Below are 20,821 nucleotides of genomic sequence, written 5' to 3'. Positions count from 1 at the left end.
CAAGTCGGAATCCTCAAAAAATTAATAATGGATCTAGCTTATGATCCAAAGATTCCATTTCTGGGAGTATATGGAAAGAAACCCAAAATACTCATTTGAAAGAATACATGCACCCTTATATTCATTGCAGCATTATTAACAATAGCTAAGATATGGGAGCAACCCTAGTGCCCATGAGTAAATGAGTGGATAAAAAAGCTATGTTACATTTATACAATGAAATACTACTTGGCCATAAAAAAGAATAGAATCTTACCTTTTGCAACAGCTTGGATGGACCAAGGGATATTATGCTAAGTGAAATAAGTCAGAGAAAAACAAATACCATATGATTTAACTTACATGTGGGATATAAAGAACAAAAAAAATAGAAATAGACTCAGATACAGAGAACAGGCTGAGAGTTGTCAGAGGGGAGAAAAGTTGGGAGGCTGGGTGGAAAAGGTGAAGGGATTAGGAAATACAAATTGGGCCCTGACTGGTGTGGCTCAGTGGGTTGAGCACTGGCCTGAGAACCAAAAGGTCACTGGTTTGATTCCCAGTCAGGGCACATGCGTTGGTTGTGGGCCAGGCCCCCAGTTGGGGTGCATGCAAGAGGCAACCATACAATGTATCTCTTATGCATGGATGTTTCTCTCCCTCTTTCTCCCTTCCTTCCTCTCTCTAAAAATAAATAAATCTTTAAAAAAAGAATGAGCTTAAAAAAAAGAAGTACAAATTGGTAGTACAGAACAGTCACAGAGAAGTACAGCTTGGGGAATATAGTCAGTAATATTGTGATACTTATGTATGGGGCTAGTGGGTATTTGAAAGATTGGGGAGGGGGCACTTTGTAAAGTACGTGATTTTCTAATCACTATGCTGTACATCTGGAATGAATGCAGAATAATATTGAACGTGAACTGTAATTGAATAAATAAACAGATTGGAATTCCTATCCAGTCACTTACTAGCTATTTTGCATTAAGCTCTCCAGTTTCTTCATATGTAAAGAAAGCACAATAAAATACTCCTGAATCACAGAACTGTTCTGGAGGATGCCTGGCATAGTATTGGTTCTTCTCTTCTCTTCTCTTCTCTTCTCTTCTCTTCTCTTCTCTTCTCTTCTCTTCTCTTCTCTTCTCTTCTCTTCTCTTCTCTTCTCTTCTCTTCTCTTCTCTTTTTCTCCTTTCTCTGTGTATCTTTCTGTGTGTCCCTTACTCTTTCCTTCCATTCTCTCTTATTAAGCTCCCCTTCTCCCTCCTTCCTTCCTCTTTCTCTCCATTCTTTCTTTACCAAGCAGAGGCACCAGGTTTGTGGGAACCCATCCTGGCTAGGTTCTATGCTTCCCTCAGCCGCCAGTGCCTCCTTCCTTTCATTGTATGTGCAGTTGGGTCGTGGGATGGTTGAAATCTGCCAGACGGAATCAAGTAACCCCCAATGCTTTCCTGAGTGGAAGTGAGAGAGAAGGAGGGAAGGAGGGAGGATGAGAAGGCGGGGGAGAGAGAAAGACTGACGGACACACGATCTTTGCTTCTTCCCTCACTCTTCCCAGCTCCCTGCAGCACCAGCCATTCTGCGCTCTTTGGCACCAGCCCCTTTTCTAGGTCCAGGAAAGCTAGCCCAGCCCACAGCCGCTCGGAGGGGGCTGAGGGCGACCCCTCCCTTCCTCTCGTTCCCCCTCCTCTTTCTCCCCTCCCGACACAATGACTGGGCCGGAACAGCTCCACAGGGGAGGCTCTTTGGAAACGGCCGCCCCAGCCGGGAGACACTGCAGGCAGGGGAAGCTAGAGAAAGAGGAGCCCAGAACCGGGGTTGACAGCAAGAAGAGGCGAGCAGGACTGAAGGACGGAAGGATGCTAGTAAGGCGGTCCGGAAGGATGCTAGGAAGGCGGCCTGGGACACAGCTGTAACTAAGGATCAAAGCGAGGACGCTTGGAGGCGGGGGGCGACCAGCAGCCCCGGGCTCGGCATGCTGCAGGCGTTGTCTGCCAAGCAAGCCAGGGAGTCGGGCTGCGGGGCTCACACGCTGAAGTGGAGGAAGAGGAAGAAGGCAGCCACCTGGGAAGGCGCAGAGTCGACAGGATTTGCAGAGCTGGCGCAAGGCCGGGTCCGGGAGCAGCACGCCAAGCAGCACAGACAATAAAGTAGCGGTAGACAACCCCCGACCACAGGAGGGAGGAGGCAGAAAAGGTAGGTGGGAGACTGCCCCGGGTGCCCGGAGTGAGCTGCACTGGGCGCGACCATGAGACTGGGCCACAGCCGGGGCTCCTCTTGCTCCCAGGGCGCAGTGCGCACCCTTAGAGCCCCCCTTGGAGGTGTGGGTCCTAGGCTCCCTGGAGCAGGAAACCCCGCCCCTCGGCTTGGGGGCTGCCCGCATGTCCGCTGGAGTCCCTGGGGAGCTTGGCTTGGTGATTTGGTGTCTTTCGTGGAGTGGAGACAGGAAGTTTGGTGGTTTCGCAGCGTTGGCGCTGGTGGTTTGTAAACGCGCCACCAGGGACCATGTGCTTTGGTGGCCGCACGTTCGTGGGAGGTGGGGAGAAATGCTGAGGAATCCCAGATCCAGCTGCTCAGAGATACTTTCAAAATGCAGTGAACGAAGTGGAGTAAAATCCCTTGCACTAGCAGAGGACTCTAAGGGTTTGTTCTGGCTGCCCTTTTACCTAATAGGTGTGTCTGATCCTAGCCACTCCTACGTTGGACAGACTGTGTGCGTGTGGATCGCACTCTCTCTTTCCTGGAGTATTTCACTTTTCACTTTCATCTAGAGAGGGGAAAAAACAAAGTATTTTGAGAAATACTATTCGATTTGGACTAGGATATAAACGCTTCCTTTGCACTGAATGTCCCTTGCTCTGAACCATAGATACTACTGATCAGTGCCTGGTCTTGTTCCCCAAAAGGGTGAGGATGTGTATTAAATCTTACCGGATCTGAGAAAGCCTCCCCAGGAGGTTTCTCTTGCTCTCCTTTGTGTGGCCACTTCCTTCCAGATGTAAAAGAGTTGGGCTGGGCTCTCCTGGGTGGGGTAATCATTATCCTGAACATTCCTGTGATCTGCTAGGACTTGTAAACATACCAAAGCCAGCTCCTCTGAACTTTGCGAACCGACTTGGTCTGTTTGCTGGTAGGCAGGCGACTGTGTCTGGAAGGTGGCCCTTCTGAAAGAAAGACTCAGAGAGCTGACAGCAGCGATCTCTCCGGAAAGCTGGGTGATCCTTCAACGTTAGCTCTCACTTGCCCCAGAAGTTTAACCACCAATTCGGAGGATGTGTACACAATTTTAGCGCAATCCCTGCCATGCTGTTTTGTGTCCTAAAGACAATGGACCTGTCATACGTCCAAATTAAACGTCTGCAGGGAAAGAAAAGTAGCTTCGTCTGACTTAACCTCCTCAGGCTGCCCCTACACGCGCCACACACTTTTGAGAATGGTGGGTGCTCACTGTGTGTCCAGCACCTCAAGAGGCACTCATGGAGTGGTAAACTGAGTCCTGGAGAGAGATTAAGTTGTCCTTGCTGTAGGTAGTCTGGCGTTTGCATGAGATCTGATTCCAGGATCTTAACCATGACAATGCCTCTAAAAGGGATGTGCTGTAATGTCATGAGTGAAGGAAAAAAATAATAATAGTTATGGTAATGACAACAACAATAACCACCTCATATGTGTTTTTCATAAGATTAAAAGAGTTACTGGCCTGAGATAAGCGAGCAATCTGTATATTTTGGTCTCTAAATTCAATGTAACAAATTAGGTGATAGATATTTGGCACTTCCCTGATTCTCTTTTCTTTTTGTGTATGTCTGAAATTTTTGCAATAAAAAGCAAGGCATACATACACTAACTTGCACACAACATACATGCACACACATTTGGAACAGAGCTTACATTACTTAAAAGAGAATCAAAAATTTCAGACAATTGCAAAGACTTTTTGAACAAGAGAATTTTATCACTTATTTATGACATATGAAAGTATTAACCAAACACTTTATGCACTTGAACATTATCATGATGGAAATGAAAAATCTACCTAAAACACTTAGACTAAGGTTTGGTTTTCATTTTTACGGAAAAGTTCTCAAAAGTCACTTCTTCTGAATGTGCAACTGATTTTGTGAAACTTCATTCTGTTCTGAAAGGAATACATTTCCATCTTGGTGGCAGGAAAGTTAATGGGCTTCTCAAAAAGGCAGACAACTTTCATTGAATTTAACAATCTGGGAAGTGTGGGAGGAGTTAACTTCACAGACACTCTGTAGTGTGGAGCAGCCCCAGTTTTCTCAGTACTGTTTACTTTTCCTGGCCTCTATTTCCAGCATGATTGAGAACTCTGGTTCACCATGTGATTCACAGATTTAATGAAGACTCTGTAGTGCTTTTGAGCACACACACATACAAAAGGAAGTTTTGGCTAACTGGAAATACAAATAAAGATCCATGGAAAACAGTTAAAAAACACCCTGACTCTGTTATCCAGCTTGTGGTATTGTCCAGAATTTCAGGAACTGTTCATAGTTATCTTACATTACAAGCATAGGGCAGGCTTGGGGCTTACACTGCAAAGGCTCTCCTTCCCTACCCCGCCCCCATCTCCCTCTCCTTTCCATCCATTCTCTCTAGATTCCACCCGTTGAAATCTGATCTTATTATGAAGGCACTATTTTGACATACTCAGCAGTGCTGAGGTTCACTGAAATCACTATCTTTAACTTTCAAATAAATCAATTATGTAATTCAGCTCATCGGCAAAACTTATATATCTTTTACCTCACTTATACAGGGTGGGACAAAACTAGCTTTACAGTTCCATGAGAAATACAAATTTTATTCTTGTATTATGTCCCTTAATTATTGTATTATATTTCATATGAACAACTGTAAACCTACTTTTAAAAAATATTTTATTGATTATGCTAGTATAGTTGTCCCAGTTTTTCCCCCTATTCCCCCCTCCACCAGGTATTTTCATTCCCTCCAGCAATTCCCCCATCTTAGTTCATGTCTATGGATTATGGATATAAGTTCTTTGGCTTCCCAATTTGCTATACTGTTTTTAACATTTCTGTCTATTTTGTACTTACCAATTTGTACTTCTTAATCTGAGCTCCTTTTCCTCCTACTGATAACCCTCCAAATGATCTCCATCTCTATAATTCTATTCTTTTTCTACTTGTTTGCCTAGTTTTTTTTTAGATTCAATTGTTGATAGTTGTGTATTTATCGCAGTTTTAATATTTATTGTTTTGACCTTCTTTTTCTTATATTATTCTCTTTAACATTTCATATAATAATGGCTTGATTATGATGAATTCCTTCAGTTTTACCTTGTCTGGGAAGTACTTTATCTGCCCTTCAGTTCTAAATGATAGCTTTGCAGGATAGAGTAATCTAGGTTGTAGGTCCTTGCTTTTCATCACTTGGAATACTTCTTGCCAGTCTCTTCTAGCCTGCAAAGTTTCTTTTGAGAAATCAGCTGATAGCCTTATGGGAATTCCCCTGTAGGTAACTATCTGTTTTTCTCTTGCTGCTTTTAAGATTCTTTCTTTATCTCTAACCTTTAGCATTTTAATTATGGTGTGTTTTGGTATCCATCTTGTTTGGGACTCTCTGTGCTTCCTGGACTTCTGTGTCCATTTCCTTCACCAAATTAGGGAAGTTTTCTTTCATTACTTTTTTCAAATAAGTTTTCAATTTCTTGCTTTTCCTCCTCCTTCTGGCACCTTTATTATTCAAATGTTGGTACATTTGAAGATGTCCCAGAGACTCCTTAGCTTATCTTCATTTTTTTTAATTCTTTTTTCTTCCTTATATTCCAAATCTTTGATTTGATTCTTAGCTTCATCCTCTCCACTGCTCGTTCCCTGGATTTTTCTTTATTTCACTTAATGTAACCTTCATTTCTGCCTGGATATTTTTTATGTTGTTGAAGTACCCAATGAGTTCCTTGAGCATTCTGATAACCAGTGTTTTGAACTCAGCACCTGATAGGTTGCTTATCTATATTTTATTTAGTTATTTTTCTGGAGTTTTATTCTGTTCTTTTATTTGGGACATATTTCTTTGTCTTCTCATTTTGACAGCCTCCTTGTGTTTCTTTTTGTGTATTAGGTAGTGCTGCTTTGACTTGCTGTGGCCTATTGTAGAAAAGCATACTTGTAAGCTGTATGGGGCAGAGCCTTAGGTAATCACCACAGTAGGGCAACCCATTTCATCACTTCATGGCTGTATGTGGGGGAGGGTTCGGAGAGTGTACAATGCCACTGCCTCAGCTCTGGAGTTTGTTTTGCCTAGAAGGAAGCTGTCTTCCAGCACTCATCCTGATGCCAGTCACTTTAATTTCTCCCCATATGCCACCTCTGTCCTTCCACCTATTGCCCTGCTGCTATAGCCCAGAGGGAGTGAGTCTGCATAAGTCCTAAGTTCATTGTGGGCCCTTTAAGAGGAGACTCCTGAGAATCTCACAGTTTCTTCTGTAGCAACTATCCCCTCTGGTTTTTACAGGCAGAAGTCATGGGGACTTATCTTCTAAGCACTGGAAGCCTGAGCTGGGATATCTTGCTTCTGAGGTATCCCTCCCAATTTTTATCCATCACATGTGGATGTGGGACCACCTGTTCTGCATCTTCACACCTCTCCATGCCATTCCACATCTCTGCATCTCCACCTCTCAGTACATATCCATGTCTCTGACCCTCTTACCCATCTGGATTAATGTGGTTTTTAAAAATCCTTGGTTGGTGAACTTCCATGCAGCTCAATTTCTGACAATTCTGGGTGATATTTATTTTGTAGTCTAGTTGAATTTTTTGCTGTAGTTGTGTGAGAAAGTTAGGCATGTTTACCTATGCTTCAACTTGACTGGAAGTCAAAATAAAGGTCTGCAAACCTACATTTACCCCACCCTGTTTATGTCTCTCTTTTTAGACATGGTATATATTTTGTTTTAGAAGGCTCTTGTCTTTTTTTTTTGTAATTCATTTATTTCTAGGTCATTAGATTTTTCTCCTCTTCTGGTAAACATGTGACCTGAGCAGTCAGGGAGAACTGGTATGATAGCAATTTTCTGTTGTTAGATACTTGATTTAGGGACCAAACCTTCTATTTTCCTCAATAACCTGATCAAATAAAATTATTATGTCATTTCTTATCGCATTCTTCCTGGTGGAATCAATTTTCAACATAATCTTATAAAGTAGTGTTTTGCAAAATGAAGGTCATGAAATCAATTTAGTGGGCTGTAACCACTTTCTTTTTTCAAAGAGCATAACACTATAGAAAATATCAGCATCATATGTTAGTATGGGTTCTATAGTTTTCTTGAAACTTTGAGTCAGTTCTATATTTGGTTTGCAGTTAAATGCAATTTTTACTGTGAACTGATGTAATTTCAAAAGTTTAAAAGCTACTACCACACGGTGTATTTTTATGAGTGATAAATATCCAATTTAAATGGAATTAAGATATTTTTTCATATATACAGATCACTGAAAGGTGCACAGGTAGGAATGGCTTCAAGAGCATCTCACTCAAGGCTGAACAATGACTTCAGGATCTGATGTCTATTATTCCATCTTCAGCTCTGCCTTTTTCTTTCTTCCTCTATGTATTGGGTTCCTTGTTGGGGGGCAAGATGACTGTAGCCATTGCTGGTTTACACAATTTCAGGTTCAAGTCCAACAAAAGAGAATAAATCTCTACTTCTCCTGTTGTTGAACTGTAAGTCTCACAGTCGATTCAGATTAGCTCAATTGGCTTGGCTGGAGGAAACCCCTTTGTCTCAGAGTTGGAGTTCCAACCAGATATGTGGACTGTAGACACCTGAGGGCTGGACTTCCAATGAACACATTGCTTGAAAAGGTGGGAATGCAGGCTGAGGACGTCAAATAAGTGTTCACTGCAGTGTCCAAGTGCCTAACTCATTGTATTTTGACTTCTGTTCTCTTTGATGCCCAAAATAATGGAGGAATAGAAGAATTATATTCAGACTAATAGGTGATCAATAGGAGTTCTCTTTTATGTAAGGAAATCTTTAGCTGTCACTTTTCACATGGTCATGTCACAACTTATGAGATCAAAATGCAGAGCATGTCAGTAGTTATAATTTCCAATGACACCAAGGGAAAAAGCATAGATATATTGATTAAAACCCCCCTACAGACCATAAACCTCTTATGAAAGATGGTTATGTTCCTTTTATGTGCAAATATTGGAAGGCATTTATTTTCATCAAAGTGTTGTGCTAATATGATAAAAGTAGTTAAGTGGTGTCCTGAAGTAAATTATTTGAAGAATATACCTCCTTAAGGCCACAGGCCAGTGAGTGCTCTGTTCTGCTACTCTTCAGCCTGAGACATTTACTTATGTCTATGTCACTTTGCCCTTGAGATGATGCTACTTTTAATTGTCTTCTGTCACTCCATCTATGGTTATCAAGTGAAAAAGGGGTCCTAACTGTGTGCAACTGTGAGGATGATGTCCATTCACAGCAGAAGTGCCCTAGAAGTGGGTAATCATGCTGGCTTATCCTGGTCAAATCTGGTCCATGTCTGTGCCTCCAGTATAGTTGATAAATTATTTGGTCACTTCACCTATGTAGGCTGTTTCAGGAACCCTGACTAGGAGTATCTTTACTGTATTAAATTATAAAAAACTCCTTTCACCAGGTAAGATTAAATGATATTTAAGGATGCATGCTACTGTGGTAAAAGTATAAAGGAAAGCAAGAAAGTCAATACCAAGAAGATCAGAATAGTGTAGTGGTTCTCAACCAAGGGTGATTTTGCCTCCAGGAGACACCTGTCAATGTCTACAGAAATGATTGTGACAAGATGATGCTGGAATCTAATGGGCAGAGTCCAGAGAGCCTGGTAAACATCCTGCAATGCATAGCATGGTCTCCACAGCAACAAATCACCAAGCCCAGAGATATCCAAGATGGTGGCAGCGTAGGTGGAAGCTACACCACCTCTTCCCAGAACCAAATTGGAATTACAACTAAATTATAAAGCAATCAACCTGAATAACCAATTGAAGAATAGCTGAAGAGAAGTCTTATAACAAAGGATTTACAGAAGCCACATCAAGACTGGCAGAGATGCAAAAAGGCCAGCCCTGGTCCTATAGGCAGCAACTGAGGTTCTGGAAGGATTTGTAAGCTGTGGGAAATTCCTTCAGTAAGTGTGGGGCCTAAACCCCAAGCAGCACTCCTGGGCCCACAGCACCAGAGCCTGGAACAAGTACTCACATAACACTTGGCTATGAAAAGCAGTGGGGCTTCTGGCTGCCATGGAGAGATGGGAGTCATCTAGAAACTAAGGGACTCTCTTAAAGGGCCAATGCACAAAGTGTTCACAGCCACTCACTCCAGGCTCTTGTGGACAGAGGGCAGAGTAGGCTAGAGTCATATGAGGAGAGTTTGGGGTTTGTGGCTCTGGGTAGAGAGCTGAGGGGACAATGACTGGGACATTCTCTGCTGAGTCACCTACTGCACCAGATGCCATCTTTCTTGGGCAGAGTACACCCTTCCATATGGCATCAGACAGGGGCAGGGAGTGAACCAATAGCCTTGCTCTCTAAACTCCCTCTTGCCCCACCCTGAGGAACTTCTGCCCAGCTAAGGAGTCAGTGGCCTAGGCTGGGGTATAAAGTCAGTGGCCTTGAGCAGACTCAAGAGGTATCAGTGGCTGAGTTGTGTGGCTGAGGGGTGGAGACCATTCCCTCCATTTTCTTGTGATCCTGACTGGTGTCTCCCCCTCATGGCAGATTGCTTGTCCTACTTTCCAAGCTCCTGGTGGTCTCACCCTCTTGACTCTTGGTGGTTCTACCCCATTGAGGTTTGGGTAGAATCCTGGACAGTCTGAGCAGTGTAACTCTGAGGCAGGGACTACACTTCCAATATCTTCCAAACCTCACCTCTTGACTTCCAGTGGCCCCTGTCCACTAAGATCAAGCTCCTGGCTGAATCTTGGACAGACTTAGTTGCATGGTTCTAGGTCAGGGGAATTTTTTCCTTACATGCCTGGCTGCTCAGAGCCTTTCTTTCTTATGGCCAAATATTGGTCTGTTTGAACCTGATAAAAAGTCTGCTGGTTTCACCCTGACAACTCCCTGAGACCCCACCCCACCACAAAAGTGTACCAGCACCCAGAAAGTGGCAGCTAGACTTGGTATACCCTAGGATATTTGCTGAGTGGTCTTACTCCCAGCACTGGCACCAAGATTGAATACATATGTATCCGGACACATATATGTGTTACATATATCTGGAAAACACCTCTCACTTCTACTTGGTGACTGACTGAGAAACTATTGCATGCAACTCAAGTATCACCAGAAGCTCTTTCAGTGACAAAACCTAACAGGCAGCTGGCGTGTGGAAGCAGAAAGACACAGACATCCAGGTTAATAGGGAATGTGCTGACACTTCCCTGAGTTCAATGCTGATAAAAGTGAGCTTTGGTCTGCACCTTTCTCCATCCTTCACACACCAAGGACCAGAAGAGACAGTCACAAACTGTGGATTGCTTTGGACCTCCAAGCAGGTTGCCAACACCAGTCACATACAGCTTCTGACATTAACCTGCAACAAACTCCTTCCCAAGAGACCTCAGAACCAGCACACCCAGTGGCCAGCTTCAGAAAACATCAGAGCAGGATCCAATTACAAGTAGCATATCTAAAGAGAGATCTTGGCAGGCATCAGACACTACTGAGGCAATGCTGTGTTTGGTCAACACCTGTACAGCAGCTCATACACTGTGGTCAGGGATGATCCTCACAGCCAGCCTGAAGGTTGACCCACACACAAATGGGCCAAAAGCAATTAAGACTCAGTTACAACAGAGGAGCCCACATACCTCACACAAGGGACATTACTGGAGCACCCAGTGCAGGTGATCAAGGAAAATGTGCCATGGAGTCCCACAAAACACCTACTACATAAGGCTGCCCTACCAAGACTGGAATTTATAGCAGATATACCCAATGCATGGAAACAAGCACAAAGAGGCAGCCAAAATAGGGAAACAAAGAAACAAAAGAAATGCCCCAAATGAAAGAACAGGAAAAATCTCCAGAGAAAAAAACTAAATGAAATGGAGTCAAGAAATTTACTAGATACAGAATTCAAAACAGTGGTTAGAGGAATGCTCAAGAAACCTAGAAGAAGAATGGATGGAATCAATAAGAACTTAATGAAAGAGATAGTACACATAAAAAAGGACATAGAAACCATAAAAAAGAGTGAGTCAGAAATGAAGAATACAGTAGAAGGAATAAACAGTAGGTTGGATGAAGGAGAGGATCAAATCAGTGATTTGGGATGCCAGGTAGAAGAAACTACACAATCAGAGCAGCAAAAAGAAAAAAAGGATGTGAAAAAAAATGAAGATAGTTTAAAGGGCTTTGGGGACAACAAGAACTGTAACAATATCTGCCTTATAGGGGTACCAAAGGAGAAAAGAGACAACAAGGGATCTTGAACCTATTAAAAGTGACTGAAAACTTCCCTAAATAGGTGAAGGAAAAACACACACAAATTCAGGAAGCAGAGAGAGTCTCAAACAAGATGAACCCAAACAGGACCACACCAACACAAATCATAATTAAAATGGCAAAGGTGAAAGACAAAAAGAGAATCTTAAAAGCAGCAAGACAAAGACAGTTATCTACAAGGGACCTCCCATTAGACTGTCAGCAGATTTCTCAAGGAAAACATTACAGACCAGAAGGGATTGGCATGAAATATTTAAAAAGATGAAAAGCAAGGAACTACAACCAAGACTGTATTACCTACCAAGGTTATTATTTAAATTTGAAGGAGAAATAAAGAGCTTCCTAGAAAAAAAAAAGGTAAAGGAATTCAATACCAAAACAGTATTCCAAAATATGTTCAAGGGTCTTATATAAAAAGAATAGGAAGAAAAAGCAGAAAGAGGAGAAGATGGTGAAAAGAGAAAATAATTATAAAGAATAAAATGGCAATATTATTCAAAAGTAATTATTGATATGTACCTATCAATAATCACTTTAAATTTAGTGGTTTAAATACTCTAATCAAAAGGAATAGAGTAGCTGAATGGATAAGAAAACAAGACCCATTATTATGCTGTCCAGAAGAGACTCACATCAGGATGAAAGATGAACAAAGAAAAAAGTAAAGGGATAGAAGGAATATTTCATGCAAATGTAAATGAAAAAATAACCTGGAGTAGCAATACTTGTATCAGATAAAATAGACTTTAAAACAAAGGCTATATAGTAAGAAACACAGGACACTACATAATGATAAAGGGAGCAATCCAACAAGACAATATAACCCTTATAAACATTAATGAACCTAACATAGGAGCACCTAAATATATACAGCAGATATTGATGGACATAAGAGGTGAGATCAACAGTAATACAGCCATAGTAGGGGAATTTAACACCCCACTGACATCAATGGATAGATCTTTTAGGCAGAATATCACAACAAGGAAAGAGTTGCCCTAAATGACATTCTAGATCGATGGATTCAATTGATTTTTCAGAGCATTTCACTAAGAGCAGCAGAATATGCATTCTTTTCAAGTGTACATGGAACAATTTCGAGGACATAATACATGTTAGTACACAAAACAAGTCTCAATAAATTTAAAAAGATTAAAATTATATCAAGCATCTTCTCTGACCATAATGGTATGAAATTAGAAATCAATCACAAGAAAGAAAACTGAAAAACACACAAAGATATGGAGGCTTAATAACATGTTAGTAAACAATGAATGGGTCAACAATGAGATCAAGGAAGAAATCAAAAGATACCTTAAAAATGAAAATGAGAACAATAACCCAAAAATCTATGGGACACAGCAAAAGTAGTACTAAGAGGGAAATTCTTAGCATCACAAGCCTACCTCAAAACAAGAAAAGTCTCAAATAAACAATCTAACTTTGCACTTAAAGGAACTAGAAAAAAACATAGCCCAAAATGAGTAAAAGAAAATAATAAATATCAGAGCAGAAAAAAATGAAATAGAGTCTTAAAAACAAAGCAAAACATCAGTGAAACCAAGCACTGGTTCTTTGAAAAGATAAATAATATTGACAAATATTAACCAGACTCATCAAGAAAAAAGAGAGAGGACCCAAATAAATAAAATAATAAATGAAAGAGAAATAACAACTGACGCCAAAGAAATACAAAAGATTGTAAGAAAATATCATGAACAACGTATGCTTACAAGTTTAACAGTCTGTATGAAATGGATGAATTCCTAGGAACATACAATCTTCCAAAACTGAATCAGGAAGAATCAGAGAATCTAATAGACAGATTACAACTAGTGAAATTGAAGAAGTAATAAAAAAAATCCTAACACAAGCCCTTGGACCGGATAGCTGCACAGAGAATTTTACCAACATTCACAGAGCAACTAACACCTATCCTTCTCCAACTATTCCAGAAAATTCAGGGGAAGGAACACTCTCAAGCTCATTATATGACACTAGCATTATCCTAATTCCAAAACCAGATAAAGACATTACAAAGAGAGAATTATAGGCTCATACCCCTGAAGAACATAGATGCTAAAATCCTCAACAAAATATTAGCAAACCAAATACAGCAATATATCAAAAAGATCACACACCATGATCAAGTGGGATTTACTCTTGGGGATTCGAGGTTGGTACAATATACACAAATCAATACAACATGACACACCACATAAGCAAAATGAAGAATAAAAATCACGTGATTATATCAATAGATGCAGAAAAAGCATTTGATACAATCCAGCACCCATTTGTGATAACATCTCTTAGAAAACTGGGAGTAGAGGGAACAGACCCCAAAATAAAAAAGGCCACATGCGACAAACCCACAGTCAACTTTAATGAGCAAAAACTACAAGTAGTTTTCTTAAGTTCAGGAATAAGACAGAGATGTCTGCTTTCACCACTCTTATTCACCATAGTAGTGGAATTCTTAGCCTCAGCATTCAGACAGAAAGAGAAATAAAAAGCATCCCAATTGGAAAGGAAGAAGTAACTCTCATTATTTGCAGATGACATAATATTGCATATAAAGAACCCTAAAGATTCCTCCAAAAAAATCCTGGAACTGATAAAAGAATTCAGTTAAGTAGCAGGAATCAAAATAAATACCCAGAAATCAATTACATTTTTATAAACTGATAATAAACTATCAGAAAGGGAAACTAAGAACACAATCTCATTTACCATTGCATCAAAGAAAAATACATACAAATTAATTTAACCAAGGATATAAAGACCTGTACTCAGAAAATTAAAAAATGCTGAGGAAAGAAATTGAAGATGATACAAATAAGTGTAAGCATACACCATGTTTATAGATAGGAAGAATTAACATCATTAAAATGTCCACGGTACCCAAAGCAATCTATACATTTAATGCAATCCCTATTAAGATACCAATAGTGGTGATTAACAGCTTCTGGCTAAGCTGGAGGCATAGGTAGATAATGCTTTGCTTTCTGGAACAACCAAAATAAGGATAACAACCAATTCAAAAACAAAAAACAACCAGAACTGTAAAAAATCGAATGGTATGGAAGTCCTATAAAGAGTTAAAGATACATTCATCCAGACTGGTGGGAGGGGGCAAAAACGGGCATTCTGGGTGGAGAAGACACATGACAAGGTGGCAGCTGGCAGACTGGAACAGGTCAGGCAGTGGCTGGCAGACCAGGCAGTCCCACATTTGTGTGTGGATAAACCAGGAGGAACAACTAGGGTGCAAGACAGACTGTGCAACCCAGGGTTCCAGTACAGGAAACTAAAGCCTGAAAACCTCTGGTGGTAAAAACCCGTGGGGGTTGTAGTGGTGAGAGAAACTCCCCGTCTCACAGGAGAGTCTGTTGGAGAGACCCACAGGGTCCTAGAACATACACAAGCCCACCCACCGGGGAATCAACATCTGAAAGAGCACAGTCTGCTTGTAGGAAGCAAGGGGGTGGGGGGTGACTGAAAGTGGGGTGAGAGCTGAGCAAGTGATATTGTTCCCTCTCTGACCCCTCCCCAACATACAGTGCCACAATGCAGCAATGTGGGTTGCCCTACCCTGGCAAATACCTAAGGCTCTACCCCTTATAATATAACAGGTGCACCAAGACAAAGCAATATGGCCCAAATGAAAGAAAAGACCAAAATTCCAGAAAAATTCTAGATGAAGAGAGATCCAACTTATCAGATACAGAGTTCAAAATGCTGGTAATCAGGATGCTCACAGAAATGATTATGGTCACAAAATAAAGGAAGAAATGAAGGCTATGCAAAGTGGAATAAAGAAAAACACACAGGGAAACAACAGTGAAGGGAAGGAAACAGGGACGCAAATCAACAATTTGGAACACGAGGAAGAAATAAACATCCAACTGGAACAGAATGAAGAAACAAGAATTCAAAAAAATGAGGAGAGGCTTAGGAACCTCTGGCACAATTTTAAACATCCCATCATTCCATCATAGGAGTGCCAGAATGTGAAAAGGAAAAGCAAGAAATTGAAAACTTATTTCAACAAATGATGAAGGAAAACTTCCCCAATCTGGCAAAGAAAATAGATTTCCAGGATGTCCAGAAAACCCAGACAAAACAATTTTTGTTGTCCCAACAAAATTGGACTCAAAGAAGCACACACCAAGGTGCATCATAATTACATTAGCCAAAGTTAAAGATAAGGAGAGAACCTTAAAAACAGCAAGAGAAAAGGAGGCAGTTACCTACAAAGAAGTTCCCATAAGACTATCAGCTGATTTCTCAAAAGTAACCTTATAGGCAAGAAGGGACTGGAAAGAAGTATTCCAGCAAAGTTATCATTTAGAATGGAAGGGCAGATAGAGTGCTTCCCAGATAAGGCCAAGTTAAAGGAGTTCATCGTCACCAGCCCTTTATTATATGAAATATTAAAGGGACTTATGTAGGAAAAAGAAAATCAAAACTATGAATAGTACAATGGGAACAAAACCACATCTGTCAACAACTGAACCTAAAAAAAGAAAACCAAAATCAAAAACAAACTAAGCAAACTACTAGAAAAGGAACAGAATCACAGAAATGGAGATCACATGGAGGGTTATCAGCCCAGAGGGAGTGGTGGGAAAATGGGGGTAAACGTAGAGGGAATAGGAAGCATAATTGGTAGCCACAAAATAGACAGGGGAGGTTAAGAATAGTATAGGAAATGGAGAATCCAAAGAACCTATATGTATGGCCCACAGGCATGAACTAAAGGGGAGAGAGAGTACTGGAGGGAAGAGGGGTATAGAATGGAAGAAGATAAAAGGGAGACCAAAATGGGACAATTGTAATAGCATAAGCAATAAAATATACTTGAAAATAGAAAAAAATGCCAATGGTATATTTCACAGAATTAGAATAAATATTTCAAAAATTTATATGGAAACAAAAGAGACATAGCAATCTTGAGAAAGAGGAACAAAGTTGGATATCAAAAAGAACAACAAAAAAATAAACTTAAGGACTTCCGGCCAAGATGGAGGCATAGGTGGACACACCGCACCTCCATGCACAAGCAAGTTTAGAACAACAACAGTTTAGAGGCAGAATAACACCCAGAACTGATAGAGAATTGATCTGAATGGAAGTCAGACAGCGAAGAAGTTGAAGTAGACCCATTCATCCAGACCGGTAGGAGGGGTGGAGAGGAGCAGCCGAGCGCAGGTCGCAGCGTGGGTCACAGGGAGGAGAGCAGGGAGAGTTGGGTGCATAAGGCAACTGGGGGCCTGTGGGGCATCTGGGGCACACAAGATCGCAGCGGGTGGACCCTGAGTATGCAGGCGGCAGCTGGCAGACCCAGTGGGGCGGCGATTATGGAGCAGGGCAGAGTGCGAAACCCAGGATACCAGAGAAGGGACTGAGGTCCCGCAGAGAACAGAACTACCACCATAGTTCCCCTGCCCTGCCCCACCACCTCCCGCCTCAACATACAACATCACAATCTAGCGACTGGGGTGCCCAGCTCTGGTGAACACCTAAGGCTCCACCCCTCACCATAACAGGAGCGACCAGACGAAAAAAAGAGAGAGAGAGAGACATGTCTCAAACAGAAGAACAGATCAATGCCCAGGACTCATCATTTTAAGCAACCGAGAGATAGCCAATCTATCAGATGCACAGTCCAAAACACTGGTGATCAGGCAGCTCACAGAATTGGTTGATTTTGGGCGCAAATTAGATGAAAAAATGCAGGTTACCATAAAAGGGATGAAGGAACATGCACGGAGAACCAATAGTGATGGGAAGGAAACTGGGACTCAAAACAACAGAGTGGACCAGAAGGTAGAAAAAACAACCAAACAGGAAAGAATGGAGAAATAAAAATTCAAAAAAATGAGGAGAAGCTTAGGAACCTCCAGGACATCTTCAAATGTTCCAACATCCAAATTATAGGGGTACCAGAAGGGGAAGAGGAAAAGCAACAGATTGAACATGTATTTGAGCAAATAATGAAGGAAGGAGAACTTCCCTAATCTGGTGAAGGAAATAGACTTTCAGGAAGTCCAGGAAGCCCAGAGAGTCCCAAAGAAGTTGGACCCAAGGAGGAACACACCAAGGCACATCATACTTACATTACCCAAGATTAAAGTGGAGAGAATCGTAAAAGCAGCAAGAGAAAAAGAGACAGTTACCTACAAAGGAGTTTCCATGAGACTGTCAGCTTATTTCTCAAAAGAAAGCTTGCAGGCAAGAAGGGAGAAAGCTTGCAGGCAAGAAGGGGCTGGAAAGAAGTATTCCAAGTCATGAGAGGCAAGGACTTACATCCAAGATTACTCTATCCAGCAAAGATATCATTTAGAATGGAAGGGCAGATAAAGTGCTTCTCAGATAGGGTCAAGTTAAAGGAGTTCATCATCACCAAGCCCTTATTTTATGAAATGTTAAAGAAACTTATCTAAGAAAAGAAGATAAAGAAAAAAACATGTATAGTAAAAGGACAGCAAACTCACAATTATTAACAATCATGCCTAAAGCAAAACCAAAAGAAGCTAAGCAAACAACTAGAACAGGAACAGACCACAGAAATGGAGATCACATGGAGGGTTAGCAACAGGGGAGTGGGAGGAGGAGAGAGGGGGGAAAGGTACAGAGAATAAGTAGCATAGATTGTATGTTGAAAATAGATAGGGGGGGTAAGAATAGTATGGGAAATGTAGAAGCTAAAGAACTTATAAGTATGACACATGGACGTGACTTAAAGGGGGGATGTGGGTGGGAGAGGGGGTACAGGGTGGAGGGGAGTGAAGGGGGAAAATGGGACAACTGTAATAGCATAATCAATAAAATATATTAAAAAATAAACTTAAAAAGATACCACAAGACCATAGTAATCAAAACAGCGTGATATTGCCATAAAAACAAAAATATAAATCAATGGAACAAAATAGGAGCCCAGAAATATACCCATGTTTTTATGGTCAATAATATTTGACCAAGAAGTTAAGAACATACAATAGGAAAGGATAGTATCTTCAATAAATGATGTTAGAAAAATTGGACATATACATACAATAAAATGAAACAACCACCCTCTTACATTATACACAAGAATAAACTCAAAGAGTTAAAGATTTAAATGTTAAACTTGAAACCATAAAAGTCCTGGAAGAAAACAGAGACAGTAAAATCTCAGACATTTCTCATAGCTATTTTTTTTCTCTGATATATCTGTTCAGGCAAGAAAGACAAAAGAAATAATAAATAAATGGTGCTACATCAATCTAAAAAGTTTTTGCACAGCAAAGGAAAGCATCAACAAATAAAAGACAGCCCACGGAATGGGAGAATATATTCACCAATGCATCTTGATAAGGGGTTAATATCCAAAATTTATAAAGAACTCACAAAAATCAAAACCATAAAAACAACTCAATTAAAAAATGGGCAAAGGACCTGAACAAACACTTCTTCAGAGAGGAAATACAGATGGTGAATAGACATATGAAAAGATGCTCAACATCACTAATCATCAGAGAAATGCAAATTAAAACCACAATGAGATATAACCTCACGCATGTCATAATGGCTATCATCAATAAATCAACAAACAGGTTTTGGCATTTATGTGGAGAAAGGGGGGCCCTTATGCAGTGCTGGTGGAATGCAGACTGGTACAGCCACTGTGGAAACAGTATGGAGTTACCTCAAAAAATTAAAAGTGGAACTGCCTTATCATCCAGTGATTCCACTTCTGGGAATTTATCTGAAGAAACCTGAAACACTAATTTGAAAGAATACATGCACCCCTATGTTCATTGCAGCATTATTTACAATAGACAAAATTTGAAAGTAGCCCATGTGCCCATCAGTAGATTAGTGCATGAAAAAGCTGTGGTACATTTACACAATGGAATACTCTTTGACCATAAAAAAGAAGGAAATCTGATTTTTTTGTGACAGCATGGATGGACCTGGAGAGTATTATGCTAAGTGAAATAAACCAGTCAGAGAAAGACAAGCACCATATAATTTCACTTAAATATAGCATGTAATGAACAAAGTAAACTAACAAACAAAATAGAAACAGATTCATTAGCTGTCACAGGAGAGGATAGGATGGCTGGGTGCAAAAGTTGAAGGGATTAAACCAAAAAAATACATAAATAAAAACCCTCATAGACAGAAAATAGTATGGCCATTAGCAGAGGGAAATACGGCTAGGGGTAGGCAGGAGAGGGTAAAGTGGGGGTAAATGGTCATAGAAAGAGACATGACTTGGGGTGGTGAATGCACAATGCAATATACAGATGACATATTATGGAATTGCACACCTGAAACCTATATAACTTTATTAACCAGTGTAACCCCAATAAATTCAAGAAAAATAATAATAAAATTAGTTAATTAAAAACGAAAGAATCACACAGCCCAAAACATATATAGTGTGGATGTTGAGAGACCTAGGACAGTATTACATTTGAAGAGGAGGGAGGAAAAGAATTTAGTGGCATCTGGGACAACAGAGTAATGGTTGCATGCTTGTTCCCTTGGAGCTATGATTACGGAGCTACATTTATATATTTTCACCTTTTTGTGTATGTTATGCTTAAAATTTTAAAAAGCATTAAAGTTTTAATACTTTTTAAAATTTTAAATAAAGAAGTTTTTACTATAACTAAGGATGGAACTCCTGATGCCTAGTAGCATCTTTTTCCAATATAAAAGCTCAATATATAATAGAACAAATGGTAACAAGAGTTGGTCACCAAGTGCTCACCTGTGCTGGGAATCACTCTGCCAAGATCATGTATCTGTTGACTTGGCAAAGTCTGGGCACTGACAGACTCTACAGAGTGTCAGGGTGGTTTGTGGTTATGAATACTGTCTCCTGAGTCAGACAACCTGCCTGCCACTCAGCTGCACTACTTAATAAATGTGTGACTTAGAGCAAGTGGCTTAACCTTTTTTGTTTCTGTTTACTCATCTATAAAATGGAGAGAATACAATTTCCTACCTTATCTAATTATTGTAAGGATAAAAGACAGAATGTAAATACGATTTCCTACCTTATCTAATTATTGTAAGGATAAAAGACAGAATGTAAAGTGTTTTACACAGCACCTATTACTTGTTAGATGCTCCATAAATGTTAGCTATTATTATTTGTGCTCTGTGGAAGCTAGGACAAATTATTGACAGCTATATTATTTATTGAACATTGAGTATGTGCAAGATACTACTTTATGGATTTTTTAGTTATTTTCTTTGCTTTTATAAATTCTATGATATGTGTTAGTCTATTAATTGTTATTATTATTCCCACTTAAAAGATGAGGAAAACTGAGGTTTAACAAAT

General features: G+C 40.4%; 1 protein-coding gene across 1 annotated transcript in view; it reads left to right on the top strand.

The window, feature by feature from the left end:
* Positions 1-1,761: 1,761 nt before the first annotated feature.
* The window catches only part of FRMD4B (FERM domain containing 4B), a 449,639-nt gene continuing 430,579 nt past the window's right edge, over positions 1,762-20,821 (top strand). Inside the window, exon 1 of the mRNA XM_045832345.1 lies at positions 1,762-2,172. The gene's annotated coding sequence lies outside the window, so the exon portion shown is untranslated. The remainder of the gene's footprint in view (positions 2,173-20,821) is intronic.

This window comes from Phyllostomus hastatus, unplaced genomic scaffold, assembly GCF_019186645.2.
Source record: "Phyllostomus hastatus isolate PE091 unplaced genomic scaffold, TTU_PhHast_1.1 phas_contig_16, whole genome shotgun sequence".
Lineage (NCBI taxonomy): Eukaryota > Metazoa > Chordata > Mammalia > Chiroptera > Phyllostomidae > Phyllostomus > Phyllostomus hastatus.
This window is presented reverse-complemented; position numbering and strand designations above follow the sequence as displayed.